Source organism: Neovison vison, chromosome 8 (genome assembly GCF_020171115.1).
Source record: "Neovison vison isolate M4711 chromosome 8, ASM_NN_V1, whole genome shotgun sequence".
Lineage (NCBI taxonomy): Eukaryota > Metazoa > Chordata > Mammalia > Carnivora > Mustelidae > Neogale > Neogale vison.
This window is the reverse complement of record NC_058098.1, coordinates 97580556-97595042: the sequence shown is the minus strand read 5'-3', so window position 1 is coordinate 97595042 and position 14487 is coordinate 97580556. Positions and strand designations below refer to the sequence as shown.

Here is a 14487-nt window from a genome sequence, read left to right as displayed (position 1 = left end):
CAGAAAAACAGTATTCATTATTTTTTCACCACACCCAGTGCTCCATGCAAGCCGTGCCCTCTATAATACCCACCACCTGGTACCCCAACCTCCCACCCCCCGGCCACTTCAAACCCCTCAGATTGTTAACAAAGGTGCCGTGTTAGGTACCTGTATACATTGTGACCCAAACGGCACCCAAACGCGAACCTCCCGGAAGCCAGACTGAGGGCGTGAGTTGCGCATGCGCGGGCTGCAAGTTTACAGCCTTCGGGGAGTCTGAAGAGTCTGAGGGGCTTCGCAGGCTTCTGAGGGGGAACCCTGGGTGGCTTTTCTACCTCTGCCGAGGTCCGAGGTCCAAGGCTGCAGCAGCCCAACATGCCATTCGGCTAGGCTCCCCATCCTGGACGCTGCTATCCTTTGGGCCATCGTTAAGGTTCGTTCTTTAAAATGAATATAAATTAGTGTATATTCCTGTATTTGACCAGGAATTAATGTAACGTCGGAATAGTAATTACTTTGGTTTGGATAGCGTGGAGTGAGGTTTAGAGAAAGCCTGAGAGGCACTTGTGGGTTCTGTTTCTTAACCTGAACGGTGACTGATAAATATTCACATTGTATTAATTCATAGGACGGTGCTGTTGGTGTTGCGCATTTTTTGTTTAGGTGTCTTACTTTATGTTAGAAACACAGAGATTTTTTTTTTTTTAATTTATTTATTTGACAGAGAAAGATCACAAGTAGGCAGAGAGAGAGGAGGAAGCAGCTCCCTGCTGAGCAGAGAGCCCGATGGGGACTCAATCCCAGGACCCTGAGATCATGACCTGAGCCGAAGGCAGCGGCTTAACCCACTGAGCCACCCAGGCGCCCCAACACAGAGATATTTAACTATTGACGTGAAGCCTCTTCAAAACAGAAGGCCGACTTCTCCCCCCGCCCCCTCCCCGCACAGGTTTAAAATGGCCTGACTTCACATCCTTACTCACGATGCTAGCCAGGGCTTCCACAATTAGCATCAGCAGTCTGTGACTTTCATTATACGTACGAAAAATCATAACCCAGTTACATGTCTCTGTGTATAAGTATATCCAAGAAATAAGGATTATAAAGCTTTTGATGAACATCAACGGAATTGGGACTATCATCAAGGCAAGAAAGAAGAGAAAAAAAAAAAAATTAAAGGAAAAGAAAAGGGGCACCTGGGTGGCTTAGTCACTTATGTGTCTGCTGACTCAGATCAGGATCTTTACTTAGTCAGGAGTCTGCTTCTCCCTCTTCCTCTGTGATCTCTCTCACTCTCTCTCAAATAAATATCTTAAAAAAAGAAAAAGAAAAAGAAAAAGAAAATCATCTTTGAATTAGTAGCCTTAGGAAGAAAAAAACAAGGGATTCTGTGCATTTGAAACAAAAGAACCAATACTGAGAGACAAAGACAAGGAAGGAGAGAGAGAGAGGAGAACTCTCTTTAAAACGGCAAGCTCGTTAGGTAAATGTTAAGGAGTATTTAGGATAGGGATTGAGAAATACAGGAGGAAAAATATAGTTACCATGTTAATCATATGAAAAAGCTGAGGTGTTCCCACATAAAATAGTATAATACAACGCAAAGATAAAATTTATGAAAGAAAAATTGAGTGTTTTCAATATCCATATCCTCTTACTAGTTATTAGCAAATCCAAAGGGAGAGAGAGGAGACAAGACACATGCACAAGTACAGAAGTATAATTGAAGAAAATATGCCAAAATTTCAGAAAAAATCATGGAAAGGGACCAAAGTGTTTTTCAAAATGTTCATTAATGTGAGACAAGTACATTAATATGCTCAAATAAATACTGAACTCAAAGATAAGTAGAAGTACGATTGTCCTACAACTTGACAAAAAGGGAAAATATTTATAGAGGAATTAGGTCGTGGTCGTTTTCGGACTATTCATTTGAGATATACGATGCTAAAAGCAGTGGATCACTACCTTCAAATTCCAAGAATAAATATTTGAACTTAGCATCCTATGGTTGGGCAAACTTTGATCAAAAGTTGGGCAAAATAAATATATTCTTGACAAGTGGGGGTTCATAGAATAAGTATACCATATATCTTCTCTGGGGAAAAAAAAGACAAAAACGTCCTTAAATCTAAGGAAAGAGAAGACATGAATAAAAAAAAATGAGAATCCATTAAGCACAAAACATGTAATTATGTCTAAATACTAAATAATTGCATATGATTCAGCTGGAAAATTTAAAGCAAATGTAAATAAGAATTCCAAAAATAGAGGAATCATAATGTTTGAATGAATGAATTTTCTTTTTTTCTCCCTAAAATATGTAAACAGAAGAAAGAAAAATGGTTAAAGGAATTTTAATAAAAACAGTGAACAAGGATATTTTAGACAAAAGCAGGATCTATCATATTAATATAAAAAATGCACATAATAATATCAAACTAAAATTGTAATTATATTTTAATAAGATTAAAGATACAATCAGACAAGATTAACTATAGAAACCTCTATGTACCCTAAAGTATTATGATAAACTATTAGATATAAAAGGAAAATGAATAATTTCAGTGGACACATTTAGCAAACTCCCCTTTTGAAATAGGTAGGTCAAATCAGCAAAACAAAGTCAGAATACCTATAGAAGTTAAGAAAGGTATAAGCATATCTGGACTTACTTAGATGTATTTAGAGTTTTGTGATTGAATCTGGCAATGAAGTAATGTATTTAGCATATATTTGGCATATATTACTGTATTTTGCTTACTTAAGACTGATTCTTGTTTCATATTATTCCAATATTGATCTGAACATTTCTGAGACAGTATCAGGCAGATTTAAATATAACCTTTAGAGTGGTTTCATATTGGCCAATGCAAATTCATCATTATTATTTTTCTCAATACAAACGTTATAGTTAGCCTTGCATGGTTCTCATATAGTCGAATTCCAAAGGTGATCAAATTGGGGATAATGACTGGGATATTTTTAACCTTTACAAATGAAAATAAGGAAATGTTTTTGATGATAATATTGAGTTTTCCCATCATCTATATAACTTGTTTTCTGCCTCTCACTAAACTTTGTAATTCGCTTCTTGGTTTTTTCCCTATATTATGGAGAAGTTTCTCTCTCAGCTGCAGTCTGGAGCTTCCTCTACTCTGTGCCATTAAATACCATCATTTCATCTGCCTCTTCTTTCCTAGAAGCACCCTGTCCATTATTGCTCACCTCCACTGCTTCTTGCTGTTCTTTTGAGTCATTTCCTTTTGTATTTCTTTACAGAAAATTAAAGTGTTTATCAAAAGGAGTCAAGGCATGAGTCTAGTTCCCCATCTTGAATTAAAAGCTACTAAGTCTGTTTAATTTGTATTTTGCATTAGGAATCCAGTCACAGGAATCTTTTTGGTAGGAAACTAAGGCCAGCAAACTCAAGTCAATTTTTGTCTGGATATATGTGTTTGGAACTGTAAGCGGGAGCATGATTAGTTACTATATAAAGAATATAAAGTGTTTTGCATAGATTTCTTTTACTAACTGTTTTCATTCAAATCATGTGATTTTAAGATGCATACAAAAGCTAACAAAAAATTGGATTTGAGGGGCGCCTGGGTGGCTCAGTGGGTTAAAGCCTCTGCCTTCGGCTCAGGTCATGATCCCAGGGTCCTGAGATTGAGCCCTGCATCGAGCTCTCTGCTCAGCAGGGAGCCTGCTTCCTCATCTCTCTCTGCCTGCTTCTCTGCCTACTTGTGGTCTCTGTCTGTCAAATAAATAAATAAAATCTTTAAAAAAGAATTGGATTTAAAATTATTCTTTCTAGCCAATATTATCAAGAATGATTATAAAATCTGAGAATGTTTCTTTCCAATAAAGGTAAAATTTATTTAGAAACTCCCTATTACCAATTACCTAATAATTGACCAAATGATCACAAATATTTTTAGTTTTAATGCTATAATTGTATATCATTTTAACTTTACTTATCAAAGATTCTTAAGAAACATCTATTATTTACTTAAGGAGAAAAATAGTAGTCTCACTTAAGCAGATATCTCAACTTCTTCTACTTGTTTCAGTAATTTAAACAGTTTTGGAAAAGGAGAGTCTAAAGTAGAGAGAGCTTAAAAATAATTAGCTGGTTAGTACTTGCATAGGATATAAAAACAGATCAGTCTCACTAAAAGCCTGCAGACAATTCATCTTTGTTCAATTTCACAAGCCGGTGAGAAGATCTAGAGTTTACTAGAACAATGCAGTTGGTCAAAGTTGAGATTCTAGTGCAGAAGTACTCTGGATTTTCCTAAGTTAGAAATAACAATTAATTTCCATGTACATGAAAATTGACCTAGGTTAAAGGATATCTTATAAAAGTTGTTTATTTATGGACATAATATTCAATTATTTATTTTAATGCATCAATATCCTAAAGATTTGGGAAAATTATTTCAATGAACCCTCTTGTACTGATGGATTTGTAAAGAAAAGGCATTTTTTTAACTGACTCTTCCCCTTGACTTTGTGGTTGTTACTAATTAATATAAATATAATATAAGGTGGAATAATTTGATTGGTCCAGTTTATTGGGGAATGCTACAGTGTCTTTGTGCTGAGAAAAATCAGAAAGCTTTTGAGTGGCTGCTGCCTGACACTGTCTCCACACAGACTGCACTTCTGTTTTCTGGCCTGTCTGTGTCGTGTGTACCTGTGTTCTTTCCCGGTCTAAAAATACTCCCATCTCCTGCAGAATATTTACAAGCCTTATAGACTACATGTTTCCCATACTTGTTTGTGTTATTGCTTCTACATTATAGAATACATTCTTACCACTCCCTAGTTCGAGCCAAATTCATCTCTCTCTGAAGGCTTTCCTGGTCATTGCTAGTCTTTCTTTCAGTTCTCAGAAGTTTACTTGCATTTATCTTCTGCAACCCTTATTAGATGCAATTCATACTACCTTATATTTTGTATTTCCATTGAATCATAGCTTCCCAGGTAAAAATCTGAAAAAGAGAGAGAGAGAGAGAGAGAGCGCCTGTGATTTATACTTTCAATCCATCATGATACCTAGCAAAATTCTTTTGCTCATAAAATACGAAACAAAATCCCAAAATGTACCTTAGTAACATTTAGAAATAGGATGTCGCATTTACTGTGTCACCCTGAATTTGGTTTACTTTTTAACTTCTGATATATTTACAGCTTTAAACAAGTCACATTTACAAATGTCATTTATAATGTATATTTATATATCTGCAAAAATAAAATAGATAATATAGAATATAATATATTAGATTATATATATAATCTATATATAAGGTACTTTGTATCTAATGTATTGTATGCATAATAGTAATTAAATTTGATAAATTCTTTTATTTATCCATACAACTATTTATTCATTGATCTATTCAATTAATGTCTATTGATTTTATACTTTATGTATTATAGGAAAGTGGAAATAGCTGGGTAAAGACTCAGAATCAACCAAGAGTCTTGGAACCTTCATGAAAATAAAAATATTTCAGAATGTCTGCAGTGTAGTACGTGAAGGATGCTGAAGTATGCTGGAGAAACATCTTTGTAAGTCATGTTAAGGTATTTAGATATTATTCAGAAAGAGATAGGTCATCATTGAACAGTCCAGATTGGAGGTATTTTTATGATTTTATTTTTATGATTAAATCAAAGGCATGGCATTTTGATTTTGCCTTGATTCCACTCTCAGCCCTGCCACTAGGATTTATTAATTTGTGGCAAGGAATCTCTATGCTTCTTTTGCTCCTTTTAAAATTGGGGTAGTATTAATACCTATCTTACAGAATCAGTTGGAGGCTAAAATGAGTTAATATCTAATGCTTAGAAAAGTACCTAGCACATATTCAGTGCTAATAAATGTTGAATATTTTTATTCTTCTTTGAAATACTTACTTTTACTGAAGATTGGAGAGTAGTAGACTTAGGAAACGCAGAGAGAGAAGGATCGACTAAAATCATGTTACAGTGAATGAAACAAAAAAAATGTTGGTAGATTCTGATTCCACCATGAATATCACATCACTTCCACTCAATTGGAAGTTGAATCTGTCTCTGGTCACTTTAATTTCCTCATGCAATGTTAGAACAGGCAACAAAGAGGAGCCTTGTGCTGCCTGGCATATTTGATTTTCACTCTTAAGGGCAAAAATTATCATTCTAACAAAAAGAAGGCAGAAAGGACTGTTAGTGGGACCCTATAAACCCCTGAGATACTTCCTAACAGTATCATATCTAGTAGTAAAAGTTACTAGAGGTCTATAGTAAAATAGTATCACCAAGTATTCACATCTCTAAAGACTGAAGATTCACTTATCTGTACCAGATAAAGAATCCCAGTGAAAGAATTCCCTGAATGGGAAGGAAATATAAAATGCATAATAGAGGAAGGAAATCATAAAGCCCAATAATGGCTCCATGAATAATTGCAGGAATATGGACTGAAGAATTTACCTCCATGAGTTTCCTTTCTCTATCATGTGTATAGTGAATAAATAAATACATATGTGTGTGTGTATATATGTGTATATACACATACACCATAATTCATCTAAATAAACATATTAAACATGGTTTCATATTTATATTATAATTATGCATTATAAATATGCCTTTAAATTTTTTCCTCTTATTTTTCTGTGATTTTATTTAAGCATTGTAGTCATAGTTAAAATTATAGTTCACTTTTTAATTACAAAATATCAAGTAAATATAGTCATTTTATAAGGGAGTGAACAACACTGAAGTGATTTAGGACTTTGAGATGGATGCAGTAACTGTTGAGACCTCCAATTGCTCCATTTTTCAAAGGCGGTGAGAGAATTATTTGTCTGAAGGCTAGTAACAATTTGCTGGAAAGTGATGTTGTTGGTGGAAGTAATGGTGTTTGGAGGCTTATTTTTGGAAAACGAGGTATTTTGTGTGGCATAATCAAATTGTGCACTCCAGGAAAGACATGTGATTTGAGTCCATTTTGAACAATTGCTATGTCTTTTTAAAACTTGTTAATATGAGTCTACCTTACCTAGATAGGGCTAACCGAACGTTCATCCTCACTCAAATTCTCCTGCAACACTGGTTCAACCTGTACATGAGTTCTGTCAATCTGGCATGCATTTTTAAGGCTTGGGTTCAAAGCAATGTGAGTGATAATTGAGAATTGATCTTGAGAAGTGTTAGCCTTGATGCTTGGCAGTTTTTTAAGTCTAACATATGGAAAAGAGAAGGTTGACGTCAGATTTGCACTTTGTAAATATTGTTTAGGCTGCAATTTGAATGAAAGATTGGAGGAGGGGGTGGAGAAGAGTACATGAAAATGGGGCATTTAGAAAAATTACTGGAGTAAGCTAGTCAAGAGACGGTGGTGATTTGCACTTGGGTTGGGATGATGACTGCACAGAAGCATGCTGACTGGAAAGGTACTTGCAGATAAAGTTGGAAAAGCTTCTTTGTGAATTTATAGGAATGATGAAGGAGAGGGACTTAGAAATGCTTAATCCAAAGCATAGGATTAACTAGATGGATGTCACATGGAGTGATCATATGCTGTGAGCACATTTTATAATGCATTTTTTAAAGTAGTATGTTGGCATGATTATTGTCTGATTATTGTCTGTATGAATAAAAAATATGTAAGAAACCCTTATAAAAATAATCCATTGACAAAAGTAGAGAAAAGATGGTCAAAATATGCTGAGATTCTCCCCACCCCAAAACCAACAATATAGTTCTTGTCTACAAACTCTTCATTGTGATAGATTCCTTTGAACCAAGATTTCCTTAAGAATTGCTTTTATAGAGGTGCCTGGGTGGCTCAGTTGGTTTTGCAACTGCCTTTGTCTCAGGTCCTGATCCTAGAGTCCCTGCTCGGCAGGGAGTCTACTTCTCCCACTGACCTCTCTCCTCTCATGCTGTCTGTCTCATTCTCTCTCTTTCAAATAAATAAATAAAATCTTTTTAAAAAATTGCTTTTATACCTGGAAGCATGTGCAAATAGAAATAAAATACTATATATCAGTTGTTCCTCTGAACTTTTTCATGAGTAATTTTTGTCCTTGAATGAATTGCTTTCCTCTGAAATGAATTATTTTCAAGTAAGATGTTAATTTTACAATTAAGAAATTAGCTAATTAACCATATTTTTCAATGTCAGTAAGAATGCAGGTTTCTCTTCTCAACCTAATAGGCATAAACTAATTATAAAGAGAGATTATTAGCGTAGGTTCTGGCTCAGGAAAAGTCAACTCATCTACTCTCCTTATGAATTTAAAAATTACTAATGTTTATTTCTCTAATTTTTGACAAGTTTTTTCATGATTCAGTGTATGGTAAATTTTTTTTTTGTTTGTAGAGAAGATGAATGTGGCTTTAACAGAGTACTCTGATTTCCATAGTACTTTGCTTTTAAACTTTTTTTTTTTGTCAGAGAGAGTGAGCACAGGCAGACAGAGTGGCAAGCAGAGGCAGAGGGAGAAGCAGACTTCCTGCTGAGCAAGGAGCCCAATGTGGGACTCGATCCCAGGATGCTGGAATCATGACCTGAGCTGAAGGCAGCTGCTTAACCAACTGAGCCACCCAGGCGTCCCATATAGTACTCTGCTTTTACATGATCTCATGTGAAGTGATTTTATTAGCTGTGTGCTAAAATAAACTAAATATAAGAGAAAATTCAAGATGTAAAATAGAGACTTCTCCACAAAATAGAGCATTAACTATTCACACAAAATATGTGTATCCATGCTTAAATCTGAAGATTAATATTGATTATCAAACACAAATATTATTATCAGCATCATCAGGATCATTACCAAAAATATCAGTGACAAAATGATCAATTTTGTCTTAAAAGATTACATTAGTATGTTCTTCATGTGCATCTGTTTAAATATTAGAAACCTCATCCCATTTTGCTCTTAAAGCTTTAACATAATTAAATTAACTATAAATATGTACTATAAATTAAAATTGTATTTAAAATTTAAACTGTTTATAGTACAGGCTTTTATTTTCATTTTGGTTTTCCAAATGAATTTTTTTTTTTACCTTTTTTATAATTGTCTAATTTTAGTTTAGAGCCTCCTTGCCCTACTTTGTGAAAGCTAATTTCTATAATCTTCATATTAAAATGTATAGAGATTTGCATACCCTCTTCAAATGGTTTATAATTCATAGAATGTCCACATTTAATGATAATTTTATAGATATTGGCAATAAAATAATTTAATTATTAATTTAAAAAAGACATAAAACTAAAATCATGTGAATAGTGAGATCAAGAGAAGATATATTATACATTAATGACATAGACCCTTAGGCAAGGTTTTATCAGTTGTGAAAAAGTATTTTATATACCTCATCTATTAATTTTCCTTCCCATTTTCCTATGTCTTCCTATCTGCTAGACAAACTATTTCAAGTTGAGTACTGTTAGCATTGAAATCAACCCAAATATGAACTTGCTAAAATGTCTTAGGCTTTTAATATCTATTCACTTATTTATTGACCTTTCTTACAAACTGTTATCACTATGGCCTGATATAGTTATCTTTCCGTCTTGTCCTGAAGCAGAACACATTTATTATGGGTGACTGGATATCACATCTACATGATTTCAAGTCAGTAGGGCCAACAGCCCATATGCTGGCTTTTGCTCTAAGTCATGCTATTTAATGGAGAAATGATATGGTGCTTTTATAATACCAACCAGTGGTCTGGACTGAGGTGATCTTTTCAAATTTGCAATAGATTTTTCCATTAGATATTTTAGTAGTTGATTTTAAGTCGTGATAGACTTAACCCAGCTAATCTTGGCTTTGTTGCTCCGAGGACGCTGTAGTCATGTTTTCTGTCTTTAGCCTTCTGAGTATTTGAGAGAAAAACAAAACAAAACAAAACAACTTTTTGAAGAATCATATATTAACTCACATAGACAAGAAAAATTCCAAATGTCAGTGTTCAACATTTAAGAATAGTGTTAAGTTGGATTATAGGGTAGGGAGAAATGAGCTAAGAAAAGAAGCAGGGAAATCATTAAGTCTAAGTAAAATGCAATTTGGAAGATACCTGAGTATTGACTCAGCAAATCTGAGAGCTGTCAGAAAAAAGTATGCCTAATACAGTAAGTGTGTCAGCCTCCTCAGGAACAGTAGCCCAGTCAGAGTCGGACTCTAGGAGCCAGGCTGTCTGACCCTGTCAGGTAATTGCTGTGCATTTTTGGGGGTAATTTACATGACTCCTCTATATTTTATTCCTGTTATCTATACAATGGAGGAAAATATCATATAAAACTTTTGTGAGGAAGAAGTGAATTAAGACCTATGAAGTGCTTAGGGGCGCCTGGGTGGCTCAGTGGGTTAAAGCCTCTGCCTTCGGCTCCGGTCATGATCCCAGGGTCCTGGAATCAAGCCCCGCATGGGACTCTGCTCAGCAGGGAGTCTGCTTCCCCCCCATCTCTCTGCCTGCTTCTCTGCTTACTTGTGATCTGTCAAATAAATAAATAAAATCTTAAAAAAAAAAGAGCTATGAAGTGCTTAAAAATATGCCTAGCACTAATAATGATAATGATGGTGATGATGATGATGATGATTTCCCTGAGTCTAGATTAACATGCAGAACTACAAGGTCTGCCATATAATTAGATTATTCTTGCTCAGGTGATCTAAAAATCCAGGTGCAAGACAGGCACACCAAACACCAAATTTGGTTGTATTGGAAGTGCGTGAGCAGGGGTAGATTAGAGTGTAAGGGAAAAGATAGGAATATAATACTAGATGGCTTACTCGGTATTACTTCTGATGGCTTTATGCATCTGGCAAAAATAAAATAAACAAGTCTCCCTGAGATTTCACTGTGCTACTGAAGCCATTCTCAGATTCAGCTTGTGCTTTATGTGGATTGCTCTAATAACCTTCTGAACTATACTAGTTTTTTCCTATTCTTTCCCACCTAATTCATTAATATTCTAATGCAACTAGAGAGTAACAGTTAAGTATTGAGTCTTATAGTATTTAAAATGCTTACACATTATCTCACTACATTTAATTTGTCTTATGTGGATGGACAACTTCATTGTTGTTAAGTGCAGGTCCAACAGAATCAATACCCAACTTTTCCATTATTCCCATATTTATGAAGTTTATTACTATTAAATTTTGTGTTTTTTTGTCAAATCCTTTATTGGAATATTTTCCTTTGTATTTCTAAACTAGCTGAGCAGTCTAATGCAGTCTATTGATGTCATCAATGCTGTCATGAGGGTAGTTGCAGTCAAGGTAACAGCCCCACAGATTGAGTGGTCCTCAGGATCTCTTTAATGGTTCCAGAGAGTTTTGTGGCTAAAAATGACTAAAGACTGGGGCTGATTTTAACAATCTCATTAAAAGTGGTATTTCCACTGTGCTTAATGCTTTTGTGCTCCTTTCTGTCTCTTGGTGGTTCATTGAGGGCTTTGATAACCAGGGCAGAGACAGAATGTAGCACTTCAATCTTGGCTTGTCTGTTCTGAATGGTTGGTTTCACTATTATCCTCAGACCCTTCCAGTTGCTGCTGCCTTAGCAGTATCATCAATAATCTCCTCTGGAGATAGACCCAGTACATAGATCTTCACAGCCTGGTCAGAGGAAGCACTGACTTCCTTACCGGTGCACCTCAGGTATTTGACTTTGATCTACCTGGGGTTGAATTTAGGTGTCTGGTATTCACAAGAACCTGTATTTGGACAACTGAAGACAGTTGCAGCTTTGTCTTCTCTGAGCCAAAAACCAAAAGCTACTATTAAATTAAAAAAAAAAAAATTGACAGTAACTTAAGTTTTCATTAAAAATTTAGGAAATAAAAATATAACTTAAAAAATACCCATAAAAGCATCATTAAGCAATTAGTTCTCATTTTTATATTTTCTATCTTCGCATTTCATCCATTTTGAAATTAAGTTTTTACAAAGTGTGAAGCAGCCATTTTTGTTAATGGTTAGACAGGTGAAGCAATGCCACTTACTGAATAATCTGACATTTGCCACCTATTTTAAAAAATTTTAACACTATCACAGTCTGCATTTGGATGATTTCCTGGCTCTCTATTTCTGAAAATTTTTCCATTCATAAAATTCACTTTTAGTCTGAGTACCAGACGTTAATTATTAAAGCTTAATAACATATTTAAATAACTTAAAGAACACATGTTTCCCCATGATTCATCTACTTCACAATCTTCCTGGCTATTCCCCACATAAATATATTTTCATTGTTAAAGAGGGAGCTAATGAACAGATATGAATATGTCTGTGTATGTATATGTGTTTGTGTTAACCTTGATAAAAAATTAAATCCATGTTTCAATTAGTATTTATATGTTAGGAATTAAATGTTTTCTTTGTGATTAGTTTTTCTTACATAAATATTTAATTTTTTCTAAAATCACATTTATATAACAAGGTCTCTTCCCTTCTAGAATCTATCTAAAGTGTATACTAACAAATTTTCTATTTTTGTGTCTATCCAGCCATCTATCCATCTAATATTGTATGAGTGCAAGGCTATTAGTTGCAGCATTATTTGTAAAAAATTATAGTAGAGCCCTAGGAAGTGTCCATTATGAATGGAACTGGTGAGAAGAGCAGCTATGCAGGAGCAAGAGACTCCACCTGGCTCTTTCTCTCCTGTATCTCCTACAGAACATGTAAGTGAGCAAAATTTGCCAGTGCAAAATGTGTCTCTTTGGCAGGTGGATTATTTTAGACTGACTATTTTTAAGAAACAAAGGCTGAGGCAGAACCTTTGACCCTCTCCCTAACTGCCTTAAAGTATTTAGATAGAATATTTGTTCTAGGAAGGGAGTTACTACTATAAATAGCTATAGTATAATAGAAGTAGGTATGGTAGACAGGGAGGAACCTAGCAAGGCCTGTCTGATCAAAGTCTTCTCTATCTCCCATTGTTTCTGCGCAGCTCAGCGAACATTGGTTTACCAAACATTTATTCTTTCCATTCTCCTATGAATTGTTTTCCTTCCCTTTATAGCCCTAAAACCCTACTTGCCCCCTCTTAGTTCAGAATGACTTATATACCTCATTTTGCTAATTGTGTCATATCAATTTGGTTCTCATACCTTCCAGAAGAACCATGAAGGGTTCTTGTTGTCCTCCCCAACAAACAAAAGTTTTAACCTTTGTTGAGAAAGGCAACGATCACTGCTTTTCTCTACACTTTTTTTAAGGATACAAAATTTCTACTGTACATAAAATTTTAGAAGTGGGTAAGAAGACAGAGTGCAAATGTGCTTAATTAATTCATGTCCGTGTGGGCAGGTGGAAAACAAGTAGACCAAAGGAACTGCTGGAATGTATTAGGAAACACATATGGGAGCTGGGAGAAGAGAACAGGGAGGGGAAAACTGGGCAGGAGTAATTGCTGAATCTGGAGCGCTATATAGAGGCAGGGCAGGAGAACAGAAATGTCCACACTCATTGGCACCCAGTGGGAATACCTTATCTGAGACTTATCCTTAATCAGAATAGCTAAAACCACAATTCACCACCACGTTAAGAAACCACAAATAACAAGTAACAGCACAATACAGCTGGGAGGCAGGAGAACTGAGCAAGCATGTCGTTTATTGTGGCACTATTTGTCTACACTGTGCAACAGTCATCAAATTCCTGGAGGGATACCTTTTATAGAGAGAGGCCTGGTTTAACAGAACAATACCTGTTTTTTTCTGAGTTTTAGGTCTTTTCTTTGCACTGTGTCCCAGAGGAGTCTCTTTGCATAAGCTTCTTACACAAATGGGATTTTTTCTATAATATTTTTATGGAATAACTTTGACATATAGAAAATTCAATTTTTATATAGTTTGTCTTATAGTTTAATGTATTGTCTTGATAGTTTAATGATTTGTAAATTTATTTCCCATGATTTTCTTCAGGATTATTATCAGAGTTTGTATCCTGAAATGCCAATTGAGTAAAACAAGCCTTAACAGTTCATAGAAACTCATAATAAAGCAGAGCTTAGAATTACAGTATCTTAATTTGGAAGACAGTTGACATAATATTTATTTTTCTAGTAGTCTCACTAAAGTGGCCAGAGAACATGAGGACAGACATCTACTAATTCCCACTCCTCAGTGGTAGCACTAGAGTGCGCTGTCACTTACAAATCACATGCATGAGGCCTGCCTTGCTCCTCCACATTGTCACTTAGTTTTAAAAAATAAAAGGTGTGTACTTGGTCACATGACTACTTTAAGGTTAAAGCTTTGAGCCGGTGTCCTTTGTGTTAATAGGAGAATGAATTCAGCTCTGTTAAATGCTGCCAGATGGATGGCCAGTTAGTTGCTGATTTGAGGATTTTTTAAAGTTTCTGTGTTTCAACCCAGGGAAAAAAAATATCTGCTCTCACAAAATCTCCACAAAGCCACTGCTTTCTGTCACACATTCCATTTGGTGATAGCCTCTGGATACATTAAGATGCATCATT

General features: G+C 35.1%; 1 pseudogene; it reads right to left on the bottom strand.

Annotated features, from left to right (window-relative positions):
* Positions 1 to 240: 240 nt before the first annotated feature.
* On the bottom strand, positions 241 to 13133 carry LOC122915452 (annotated as a pseudogene).
* Between the last annotated feature and the right edge of the window lie 1354 nt (positions 13134 to 14487).